Here is a 13,861-nt window from a genome sequence, read left to right on the forward strand (position 1 = left end):
GACAAGGACCCCCAGTGGGACACGTGCCCATACACCAATGCCAGGAGCTTGGGGAATAAAGAGGTCCTCTTGCTAAACATGAATGACTACGATCTCATAGGGATAACGGAGATCTGGTGGGACTCCACCTATGACTGGGCCACAGGTATAGATGGCTATACCTTGTAAAGGAGAGATTGTGTAGACAAAAGAGGCTGGGGTGTAACTCTTTGTCAAGGAAAGCTACACATCCCTGCAAACCAACATTGGCACCCAGGGTGGACGACTGGAGACTCTCTGGGTTAAAATCCATGGTGAACATGGCACAGGGGACACAATGGTAGGAGTCTACCACAGACCTCCTAACCAGGATCTAAAGCTTGACCAGGAATTTACCAAGGAACTGGTTGAGGCTGCACACTCCTGATGTATGGTTGTCATGGGGGACTTCAACTACCCAGACATCTCGTGGGAAGAGCACTCGGCCAAATCCGAATGGTCGCAAAGCTTCCTCATGTGTGTGAATGAGCTCTATCTGACTCAGAAAGTCTATGAACTGATGAGAGGCAAAGCGCTGCTCGATCTGGTACTGGCAATGGGGGATGACTTAATCAGGGACCTAACAATCGAAGGGAAGCTGGTAGACAGTGACCATGAGCTGATCACCTTCACAATCCACCGTAAAGCTGGCAAGTCAGTCAGCAATGCAGAAGTCCTCGACTTCAGGAAAGCTGACTTTGACAAACTCAGGAGGCTTGTTGGTGAGGCCCTAAGGCAAGGGGAGTTCAGGATGAGTGGTTGCTCCTCAAGAGAGCAATCCTTGAAGCACAAGCAATGTCTATCCCGTCTCAGAGGAAAGGCAGCAAAAGAGCACAGCAGCCTCCTTAGCTCTGTAGGGAACTACTGGATCTCCTGCATCTAAAAAGAAAGACCTACAATGGATGGAGGACTGGATCCACCTCAAAGGAGGAGTATTCTGCACTGGTCCAGACCTTTAGGGAGTGAACCAGGAAAGCCAAGGCTATGACTGAATTCCAACTAGTTACACATATAAAAGACAATAAAAGTCCTTTTTTAGATATGTGGGCAGCTGGAGGGAAAGCGAAGGTAACATTGGACCCCTGCTTAACCATATGGGACAACTGACAACCAACACTCAGGAAAAAACCAGCCTGCTTAATGGGTATTTTGCATCAGTTTTTCACCAGCCCCAAGAGACCTCCCTGCTCAATACGGTACGGGATGGCCAGGGTAAGGGAGAATTGTTACCCTTCATCAATGTAGGCCATGTGAAGGAACACCTTGAGAAGCTGGACATGTTCAAGTCAGCTGGCCCAGACAATTTACACTCCAGGGTACTTAAGGAGCTGTTAGGCATCATAGCTCAGCCACTGGCATGGATCTTCGAGAACTCATGACGCTCAGGCGAAGTGCCCAAAGATTGGAAGAAGGCCAATGTGGTGCCTGTCTTCAAGAAAAGGAGGAAAATAGATCCAGGAAACTACAGACCCATCAGCCTGACCTCTATCCTGGGGAAGATGTTGGAAAAAATTATCAAAGAGACCATTCTTGACAAACTGGCTGATGGGAACATCCTGAGGGATAGCCAGCATGGGTTTATTGTGGGTAGGTCTTGCCTGACCAATCTCATCTCCCTATATGACCAGGTGACATATCACCTGCACAAGGGAGAAGAGACTGATGTCATATATCTTGATTTTAAAAAAGCCTTCAATCTGGTATCTCATGATAATCTCATATAAAAACTGGCTAACTGTGGCCTTGGCTATATCACAGTCCGCTGGCTGGGGAATTGACTCCGAGGCTGGATGCAGAGAGTGGTGGTTGACGGAAATAAATCATTGTGGTGCATCATGACCAGTGGGATCCCCCAAGGTTCCATCCTTGGGCCTATACTCTTCAGCATCTTTATTAATGATGTGGACATTGGTATCAGAAGCGGACTGGCCAAGTTCACCGATGACACCACACCTTGGGGTAAAGCCTCCACACCCGAGGACAGGATGGTGATCCAGGCTGACCTTGACAGGCTCAGAAAATGGGCGGATGAAAACCTGATGGTGTTCAACACCAAAAAATGCAAGGTACTCCACCTTGGGAAGAAAAACCCACAGCATGCTTATAGGCTTGGCAGTGCTACGCTTACTAGCACCACAGCCGAAAGGGACTTGGGGTTATGATTGACCACAAGATGAATATAAGCCACAAATGTGATTTTGCATCTGGTAAAGTGAGCAAAACTCTGGCTTGCATCCATAGATGCTTCTCAAGCAAATCCCAGGATGTCATCCTCCCATCATACTCGACCTTGGTGAGGCTGCAGTTGGAGTACTGCATCCAGTTCTGGGCTCCACAATTTTAAAAGGATGTGGAGAAGTTTGAGAGAGTTCAGAGGAGAACTGCACACATGATCAGAGGTCAGGAAAACAAGCCTTATGAAGAGAGGCTGAGAGCCATGGGACTTTTCAGCCTGGAAAAGTGCAGGCTCAAGAGGGACCTGGTGCCTGCCTATAAGTATATAAGGGGTATACATCAGGATCTGGGGGAATGCCTGTTCACCAGAGCACCCCAAGGAATGACAAAGTCAAATGGTCACAAACTCCTCCAAGACCGTTTCAGGCTGGACATAAGGAAAAACTTATTTACTGTCTGAGCCCCCAAGGCCTGGAACAGACTGCCTCCAGAGGTGGTGCAAGCACCTCCTCTGGACTCCTTTAAGAGACATTTGGACATTTATCTTGCTGGGATCCTTTGACCCCAGTTGACTTCCTGCCCCTGGGGCAGAAGGCTGGACTCAATGATCTCCCAAGGTCCCTTCCAGCCCTAATGTCTATAAAATCTATGAACTCCACAGCAGGATAGTACTTGTAGTAGTATCCTGTATCAGGTTAGTGCCCCAGCTAGCCTTCCACGGCATGCTAAGCTGGGTAGGAGCAGCTCTGGGTTGGCAGGCTGGCCCCTGGGACCTCTTGTCAGTTGGGGCTGCTCCAGCCTGGCTGAGCATGCTGTGGTCCTGGGCACAAGTTCAAACAGCACTATAAACTGTGGAATTTATTGCTTTGCATTAATTGCACATGTAAACATACCCACAGGGCGTGTGTACATATCACCCTTAGTCACCGTAGCATTGCACTACTTTGCCATACAACATACTACAGTGGCATAGTGATCATGTGAGTCTACACGTGACCAGCAGCTACTTTATCACAGTGGCTCACTCCCCCATTTTAGCCCATTACTACAGCGAAATAGCAGCTAAAACTGTGCACCATGCACACAACACAGTCTGTGCGGTTGCTGTGTTGTGCTGTAGTACTTCCAAAAGGAGGTGAAGTGGGAGTACTAAAGCACAGCACAGTAACAATATTGCCATAGGGCAACATGGAGATGTGCCCACAGTATACTAAAATGAAGGGCAGAATCCTATTTAACTTTACATGTCTAAATGGAGGTTAGCCAGATAAATAAGTGACATTTTTGGCACTTGTTCAGTCTATGACCCTACTCCATGTATAGCATGTATGTGTAAGTGTCTTCATGGCTGTTGATTATGCACAGTAGACTGTCCTCTGGCTGGACAGGTACTCAGCTCCCTATATATCTAACTTAGCATAGATCCCAAAAGTTATGGCCTAGCCAAAAGAAGATGAAAGATTCTGCCACATTTTATCCCAATAGATAGGACACTCAGCCAGGAATTGGGACACCCAAGATCTAGACCTCCCTAGTGTTTTGACACTATAGCACTTCACCTTCATAACAGAGGCAAACCCTCTGAAAAAACAATGAGTGATAGCACTGGAATGGTAATGGGTGTGCAGTGCAAACTGTCTAACAGGACTACAATAGTTTAACTGTCAAAGCATGTTCTGATCTGCCAAGTGAACCACAGTGGTCACTTGACAGGTTGTTAGAAGTACAGTTATATATATATATATAAAAATAAGTATTTTTGAAAAAAAAAAGTTTGTAGTATATATAGCTGTGCTGCTTAAAAGTGTGTTTATGGAATACCTATGCCAAATCTTTCAACAATTTCAGAAAAGGTAAAATGCATCAATTCTGGATGAACAAACCAGTGGGCACTAGATGCAAATTACTGCAGCTATGTTTATTTTAAAGTAAGTGTTTTAATTTTGTCCCTCATTTCCATGTGCTCAGGGAGGGTAGGGTCTAACAATAAGAGTGGGGAGAGGGAAAGGTCCCTAGTGGGAAGAGTTTGTGGGAGGAGAGGGCAAGGGGGTTACCTGACCTCCCCAGATTTATTTTCCCTTTTGTTGCAGTGGAAGGGAAGCAAATTCAAGGCAAAACTCTAATAATTAGAGTCTATTCCTGTAAATTATAGTCAATTTATTCATTTTCCATATCTAGAAGATAATTATTGGGGGGTTGTCTTATATTTGTGTAAATACAGTGTATATATATGTTTTAGAATGGATAAAGAATTCCACAGTCTTCTCTGCCTATAATCCAAAACTAAGACCTCCAACAAACTGTTTCAGGAGTTCTCTTTCAAGGACCAGGTGATGACTATATGCATGGGATCAGAAGGAGAACAAGAAGGGGAAGCCCGTCTTTGTGATTCAGAGAGATGGTGTAATGGGGCCCTTGCCCTACTACACTGTAGCATGTTGTAGTAGAGAGGAAATAAAGAGGAAATAAAGAGGAAGTTGCAAAACTATAATTTTGTTATACGCTATGATTTTGTTATAATGCTGGCAACACTGACCAGCAATGCTAATTTTTAATCCAGGAAGAGTGAGGAAGAGGACCTGCAGAGTTTGCAAGGTAGTAAGCACCAAAAAGGAAAAGAAGGCAAGTGTAACGGGGCTCCTGCCCCATTTCTAGAGAGGGAGGAGATCTAAGGGTGATGAATTCTCTTCCCCGTATTTCCCTATATTTGTTTCCCTCTTCTTTCCTTTTTCTGTTTTTTTTTTTTTCAAGCCAAGTTAAGAGGCAAAGAAGCCTGAAACATATGCAAACTGATGCAACAGTTTGCCCAGATGCAAACTGTGTCTGATGGAACTGGGATGGAAGTGGAGGATCAGGTGACCCAGGAAGGGATTTATAAATGCAATCCACAGGGCAATCTGGTTGTAGGATCTACAGGAAACAGAGCTCCGGATGGAAGATTCCAGGAGCAGGACTCAGGACTGCAAAGAAAGAATTCAGAGTGGTAACCAGGGTGGAGGAAACCTTGGAGTCTTTACTGGGAGCAAGATAAGTATCCCAAGACTTTTTGGCTTCTGTTATGCAAGCACCAGTGCTGGATAAAGCTGACCCCAGATGGAGCAATTTCTCTGAGTTGAAGCAGATGTGCATGGTTTCAGTTCCTTACCTCTTTTGTTCCCCAGTGACTGTTGCGAAGGCAGAGGCCACTGATAGGGGTGCCCAGAGATGCCCCAAACTCTAGGTGCAGTTTATTTGTACAACAGAAGACAGAGACTTGGGCATAAGCCCAGAACCTGTAAGGGGCAAAGCTTGCCTAGGGTTGAGGAGGGAAGACTTAGGACTCATGAAGGCAAGACGTGTGACTCCAGAGGCCTAATATAGAGGGGCCAGAGGGCCCAAGGTCACAATGGCATGAACGAAGCTGAGCCAAGGGCTTGCAGTCTTGGGAAGCAGGCCCCAATCTGAAAGGCTCAACCACAGTAAAAGTGGGACAAAGCCAAGGGGGCCATAGGCCAGGCAAGGGTCAACTACCAAAGCCCTCTTTGAACTCGAGGCAGCCTCCCCTTGTCAGTTCATTGCATCAGGGTGTGGCACACAAGATCATGGGGGTGGAAAGGGATACCCTAGAGGAATGATAGAAGCTAGCAGGGAGAGGCCCAAGAAGGTAAATGAACCATTCTGGCACCCATCAGTGCATTACAGACCATGGGCTTGTGGTCTGGCCTCTGGTCCTTCTTTCAGTAATGTTTCTGCATTTTGCATGTACTGTAGTAGTCATTGAATAAAATGATCAGACAGCAGCTGGGGTAGAAGCATTGCCTCAAATGCAGAACCCATCATTCACAGAGCAGTGCCCCTTGAGCAAAAGATCTGGGCTCCTTCTACTCTCTTCTGTTACCCTCTTAGTTGCCCAGTGGTCCAGCTTCAACAGGAGGTATGGACAGAGCCCCAGGCCTAGCATAGCCTATAGCCTGGTGGTTGGAAAGGGGACAGAAAATAGGTGTTCACATCTACTCAGAGTTAACAGGGCTGAGAACCCTGCCTTCCTATGGAAAATCAAAATATTTCAGCAAACTTGGAAACTGTGTATGGAAAATGTTGATATCATAGAAACTGTAGCTTCCCCTAAATACTCATTCAGAGGGAATAGGCCCAACCATTTCTATTACAGAGCTGAACTTGCAGCTGTTCCCAGGAAGCACTTTGCATGCATGCTTTGGATTTCAATGGGAATTCTACACACAAGACAAATCCATCCTGGTTGAGAGTCAGCAGAAGGGCTATTCACTATTTGAGTGTGACTTGAGAGTACAAGATTGCATTACCTTTCTGCAAGGAACTTATTTGCATCAATTATTTGAGTCACAGCAGCAGGACTTCAGATTGCAACCCAAGGGTGATTTTAGATTGAATAACTCTTCTACATGAATAGTGTTTCTTACTAAGTTTTCTCCTTTGTTAGGAATACACTGAACTGAAGTACTTGTTGGGAGTACCTCAACCTTTCATCCTAAGAGATTTTATAGAAATTGACTGGTTAGTCCAAAATTGCCTATTCAACCTCAGTTGTCTATATTATCAAAGTGCCATATACGGTAAATACTGCTTGATGTAAAATATATTTATATAATTATGGTATATATAAAGAGACTATAACCTGTAGTCCCTTCCTGCTCTTTATCTATTACAGTTATTGTTTGCCTTGTTTTATGGACATAGTCATTTGATAAGAGACATTGGAGGATTTCTATATTATTAAAAAAAACCTCCATAAAATATTACCTGCTTAGATCTGTGTATATGCATTTCATGCATTTAGAACCTGCATGTGCTCAAATTTATCGTTTTTTACTTCTCTGAATTCAAATACAAGCTCTTCAAAGTGGTTCTTCCTCCAAGAACCATTTATCCACATCTGGTTATGTTGGGCATTGTATTTTGATACCACTCATATTTATTGTCATCTGTAGACCAGGGGATATTTTATTTTATATTCTCAATCCAAAATGGTATGGAAATAGACAAGGAACATCCTGAAATTCCCTCTTGTACCAAATGGTGGCACCTTTTTTCTCTCTTTTCTGTAAAGCCTGTTTAACCAATAAACTGTATTAATCTATATAAGCTACCAAAATAAATATAATTTTTCCATTAACAATATTGAAGTGCAATAAAGTAAACATCGTCAACATTTTTGTGTGTCACAAAAAAGTTTGAAAGAACCAAATGTTCATAAAAATACTAGTAAAACCGTTATTGAAAGCTTCCATTAAGTGAAAAATAAATTTACAGTAAACACAAATTTGAATAACCATTTTGATCAATTAACACTCTTTTAAAACATAAGTATTACTACCTATATATAGTATGCAATTATTTTGCATCTTCTGTTATGCTGGCAATACCTCCAAATGAGGATGTACAAGAAACACTCAGCTAAATCTGTTGAAGCTGCTTGTTCCCTAATAATTTGCAATCTAATTTTAATTTGAGCTAATCTGATTTCTTACACCTTATACTTCTCATTTAGGGCAGAAAATTAGCCTACTCTTTAGAAAGTAAAACAGACACTTGCAGCACTTTTACACGTGCTATGGGGGTGGGGAGGGCAGCGCTTTCATTAGAGCGGCTCCGAGAGTCACTGTAATTACAGCACCACAGTGTCTTGTGTATCAGCATCCCCACACTTCAAAATGGCAGTGGAAGTGCTTGAACTAAAGCTTGTTGATACATGAGATGTGGGAAGCTGCTGGAGCATGGTAATTGTCATGCTCTAGCAGACTGTATTAATCAAGTCTAATTGCCATGCTCCAGCAGACTCAATTAATCAAGTCTTATAATTACATTACGTCAGGACAGCCACTGCACTCATGGACAGGCACCCAGAAAAAATACTTGAACCAACGTGGTCTATCTTTGTGCACATCCTATCAGACTAGTATTTTATTTTAAATGTACTCACTGATAGAACCCTGCATGCAGTGTTTGGAAACTAGCATTAAAACTGAAAATAAGAAACATCAATGGCCAGCTAAAATTGAGCCAACTGTAAGGCAGTATTGAATAGGCTTTCTGGTCTGAATAGGGAACAAACGTATTCTGGGCTTGCAAGCATCAGTCCATTGGGAGCCATTTTCTGTACTGGTAAACATCTCTAAATCGTCAAAGAGAACATTACAGTCATCCAGTCTATAATGAAAAAGGTATGGATTACATGTTCCTCATCAGAGAGAAAAGATTATGGACTCTGCACCACCAAAAGATTATAAAAAGGATTTTCATCAGACCAATGGTGGTACCTGGAAATTTTGTGGTTAACCAGACTTCCTTTTTCACCTTTGATTTTTTTACAAATGCATTTGAAGAGATATTCATTTTTAGTTCAATTCTTTTCTGCATTTTTAATATTCAATGTTTCTCTTTGTGTATTCTGTATATTTAAAGCTGGTATTCCTTACAGGGTTTCCTTAACTGACTAAGCAGTTACTGGCCTAGTTTAAGAATTCGGGAGGTCAATAGTAGCAGTCGAGAATTATATAGCTGCTTTGCTGTGCTAGCAAATGCTGAATTTCTCTCCCTTTGCACTGCCTCTGTCATTACTCAATATTATTTCTACTTCTTCCACTTTTGGGACTACCACTGTACTCAGATATTTTAATATGCAAATAAGAATAAACAAAATCTGAAATTTGCTAATATCTGGAAGATTGCTTCCACTCACTGAGTTTATTGCAGAATCCTCTATGTTCTGGAAGCATCCTTTATGTATGTAATGTTTTTCCCTCAATCATCCATTGTTTCTCGCTCTCATTATCTCAAATAATGTTAGTCAATCAATGCATTATTTCCATATCTAGGCAGTCATCCTCTGAGGATGATCCTTTCACATCACTTATCTAACAAACAGCAGGTGTTTTCCAAATGTAATGGTAGATTACTGTACATAAATGGATTTCTCTTAGTAAATTTAACAGCTCGTAAACATAACTCATTTTTATTTTGTTTGTTCCATGGCCCTTTACGTGAACACCAAGCAGTCTATCCAATTTCGGGTAACATGTATGAATTTAGGTAACCAAGAAAGTTAAAAAATTTAAGCTGCAGCCAGATGCCTAATAAGGATTATCTGTATAAACAAGGGGGCCATCTGAGGAAGGAAACAACAAAAAAGACAGAGAGCTTTTGTTGGGTCTAAATGAATTCAAGTCAGCAGAGGCAGGTGAACATCATCCCAGGGTATTGAAAGAACTGGCAGAAGAGATCTTGGGGCCCTTGGCACTGATCTTCATGAAGTCATGGGAGATGAGCCAGGTACCAGATGATGGGAAAATGTCCAGTGTAGTGCCCCTCTTCAAAGGCAAAAAGGAGGACCCGGGGGCCTACAGACTGGTTAGCCTCATCTTAATACCTGGAAAGTTACTGGAGCATATCCTAAGGAAGGCCATCTGCAAGTATCTGGAGAAGCAAAGGCTGATCACAAGCAGAAAGCATGGACTGATGAAAAACAAATCATGTCAACAAATCTGATCTCCTCCTCTGACAAAGTAACTACTTGAGTGAATGAAGGGAAAGCTGTGGATATAGCGTATCTGGATTTCAGCAAGGCTTTTAATAAGATCCCACACACCCTTCTCATAAACAAATTGGAGAAATGCACGTTGGACAAGACTACTATAAGGTGATTAGATACCTGGCTCAGTAGCCACAAGCAAAGAGTAATTATTAATGGGTCCGTGGCAGGAGGTTTCATGTGGCGTCTCACAGAGGTCTGTCCCGGGCCCAGTAGTTTTAATGATTTGGATGCTGGCATAGAAAGCTTCTTGTGCAAGTTTGCAGATGTCAAAACTGGGAAGGATTGTGAACATATTGGAGGATGTGAGCTCAGTTCAGAAGGATCTTGACAAATTTGAAAGTTGGGCTAGAGCTAACAGGATGAAGTTCAATGCAGACAAATACAAGGTGTAGTACCTTGTGAAAGAAGAATCAAAAACACAAATATAAAATGAGTGATGCCTGGCTGGATAACAGCATTATGGAAAAGAACTTGGGAATCTTGATAGAACACACACTCCCTATAAGTCTTCAGTATGATGCAGCTACACAAAAGTCAAACGCATTTGGGGATTCAGCAGTAGAAGCAGTAGGTGCAAGACATGGGAGGTGATAGTGCCTCTCCATTCAGCACTGGTTAGGCTGCATCAGGAGTATTTTGTACAGTTCCAGGCTCCACATTTTTAAAAGGATGTGGAGCAGTTATAGAGGGTCCAGAGGTGGGCAACAAAGATGACAAAAGGTTTGGAAAGCAAGTCATATGAGGAGAGGCTGAAGGAGCTAGGCACTTTCAGCTTGGGGAAAAGGTGCTTAAGAGGGACATGACAGAAATCTTCAAATACTCAAAGGGCTACAAAGAAGAGGGAAAGTGCCTTTTCTCTCTTGCTGCATAGAGGAGGATGTGGACCAATGGCTTGAAGTTGCAGCCATGATGACAGGACACATGATTGTTGGGTTTGGGAATCAGATCCTGTTGTGCCTAAATTGACATCTGCCAGGTGCCAGAGGCGTGTGTTGTCATAAGCAATTGCATTTCCATCTGATGAAGTAAATTGTTGCTTATGAAAGCTTATACCTCTTTGAATTAATCTATTACATGTCACTTTGCCCTGCTGTCAGATCTGTTGTTAATGTTCAAGTGCGCTTAGAGATATTCTTATAGTGGTTTCAGAAAATTTTAACTTTAGATGACAGCAGGTAAACCCGTAGCTTCCCTATGATATCTTTAAACAGCATTTAATATTTTAGAAAGTCAGGTCATCTAGTAATAATTTTTGTGAGGCTGTTGGTGGGCACCTGCAATGCTATTCTTGTTTACTCCATTTCCCTAGCCTTATTTACTTACATCTGATAATGCTAAGCTCTGAAAACAAATCTTGAGAATATGCCTTTTTCTGAATGAAAATATAGGATGATGGTTATATGCATAACCTTTTATAAATCCCAACTGGTATTTCAGATGGCCTCAGGCTAAATCCTTTAGAGCTGATTTTCATGCTTTTTGTTAAAATGCTTTTTCAATAAAAATGTGGATTCCACAAAATATCCATTTTGCCAAAAAATTTTCAATCTTCCTTTGAGCCATTATGAAAGGAAAACATGTAATTTGTTGACCCAAATAAAATTATTTTTGCTTCTGATATTAATCCATTCCCATCTAAGCTGCTGTAGTGTCTCATGGAAATTGTTATTTGGGTACTTCAGGTACCTCACAGACCCATTCCTTATGATCTGAGTACATGTCCCACAATGCACTGAAATCTCTTTTTTGAAAACTTTGTGTTTTTGAAGGCTTTTCACAAAAATATTGGAAAACATTGACTTTTAGTTCCAGTTGGTTCAAAAGCAAATCCTACGGGATAGAAATTCCCTTTTTCATTTTTTTTCACTTTCTAATACTGGAGCTGATCGAAAGTGAAAATTTTCATCCAACATTTGGAAAATGTTCTTGGCTTCCAAGGCTGTTTATGCATTTTTATCCAATGACTCTTTGATCCATAATGCATAAGCAGCACAAGGTGGAGCAACCAGGCTCCTCACATCTGAATGGGTGTTCTCTTTACCTGGACATAAATCAGGGTATCTTTTACTTGTTCTCTTTCTACTTTCATCAGCGGTTTCATCCACCTGACATCAGAAGAAGAGTGTCCACCAGGAAAGAATAATTGAGACAAACTGAAGATGCAAGACACCCACTGTACAACCATCCTGCAGGACAAAAACATCTGAAGTCACACAGGAGCTTCCTCACCAGTACTCAACCTCTTGATGCCACACCCAAGGAGACCCAACTACAGATGAGGAATGAGAGGCTGAAGAAAATAACTGACAGTGGGAAAATGGACATTAAAGCATCTGAGTCCTTCCCACCTGGGGCTGATGAACCATGGCAGAAGTGTCTCAACAACTTACATACCAGAGTCAGATTTCATAGACATTAGGGCTGGAAGGGAGCTCGAAGATCATCAAGTCTAGCAACCTGCCCCAAGGCTAGTTAGGGTCAAAGGAAGTCAGCTAGGGTCAAAGGATCCCAGCAAGATAAGCATCCAAACGTTTCTTGAATGAGTCCAGAGTAGGGGCCTGTACCACCTCTGGAGGGAGTCTATTCCAGGGGGCTCGGCCAGTAAAGAAATTTTGCTTATGTCCAGCCTAAAATGGTCTTGTAGGAGTTTATGACCGTTGGTCCTTGTTTTTCCTTGGGGTGCTCTAGTGAAGAGACGTTCTCCCAGATCCTGATGAACACCCCTTGTGCATTTATAGGTAGCCACCAGGTCCCCCCTGAGCCTCCGCTTTTCCAGACTGAAGAGTCCCATGGCTCTCAGCCTCTCATCATAAAACCTATTCTTTTGCCCTCTGGTCATGTGTCTGGCTCTCCCCTGGACTCTCTCTAGCTTCTCCACATCCTTATTGAATTGCAGATCCCAGAATTGGATGCAGTACTCCAGCTGTGGCCTCACCAATGCCGAGTACAGTGGAAGGATGACATCCTGAGATTTACTTGAGAAGCATCTATAGATGCAAGCCAGGGTTTTGTTTGCTTTACCAGCTGCAACACTGCATTGGTGGCTCATATTCATCTTTGACCCCAAGTCTCTTTCACCAGTGGTGCTAACAAGTGTAGTACTGCCAAGCCTATAAGCATGCTGTGGGTTTTTTTCCCAAGATGAAGTACCTTGCATTTATCAGTATTGAACATCATCAGGCTTGTATCTGCCCACTTACTAAGCTTATTCAAGTCAGCCTGGATCGCTAGCCTGTCCTCAAGTGTGGATGCTATGCCCCAAAGTTTAGTGTCATCGGTGAACTTAGCAAGTGCGTTTCTGACACCAATGTCCACATCTTCGATAAAGATGTTGAAGAGAACTGATCCAAGGACAGAGCCTTGGGGGACGCCACTGGTTATGGAGAGCCATAATGATTCACTACCATGAACCACTACTCTCTGGGTCCAACCTCGGAGCCAGTTTCCCAACCAATGGACTGTGGTGTAGCCAAGGCCACAGTTGGCCAATTTTTTTCATGAGGAGGTCATGGGACACCAGATCAAAGGCTTTTTTGAAGTCCAGGTATATGACATCAATCTCTTCTCTCTTGTCCAGGTGATACATCACCTGGTCATAGAAGGAGATGAGATTGGTCAAGCAAGACCTACCTGCAACAAACTCATGCTGGCGATCCCTCAGGATGTTGCCCTCAGCCAGTTTATCCAGAAGGGTCTCCTTGATAATTTTCTCCAGAATCTTACCAGGGATTGAGGTCAAGCTGATTAGTCTCTAATTCCCGGGATCTACATTCCACCCTTTCTTGAAGATGGGTACCACATTAGCCTTCTTCCAGTCTTCAGGTACTTCACCTGAGCACAACAAATTTTCAAATATTTTTGCCAATGGTTGAGCTATGATACCTGGCAGCTCTTTGAGTACTCGAGGGTATAATCTGCCAGAACAGCTGACTTGAAGGTGTCCAGCCATTCAAGGTGATCCTTTACTAGATCAGCACTGATGCTGGATATAAATACGCCCTCACCCTGACTGTCCTGCATCTTGGTAGGCAGGGCGGTCCCATTGGGCTGGTGAAAGACTGATGCGAAGTACCCATTAAGCAGGTTGGCCTTTTCCTGCATGTCGGTTATCAGCTG

This window comes from Alligator sinensis, unplaced genomic scaffold (genome assembly GCF_000455745.1).
Source record: "Alligator sinensis unplaced genomic scaffold, ASM45574v1 scaffold780_1, whole genome shotgun sequence".
In the NCBI taxonomy this organism is placed as follows: domain Eukaryota; kingdom Metazoa; phylum Chordata; order Crocodylia; family Alligatoridae; genus Alligator; species Alligator sinensis.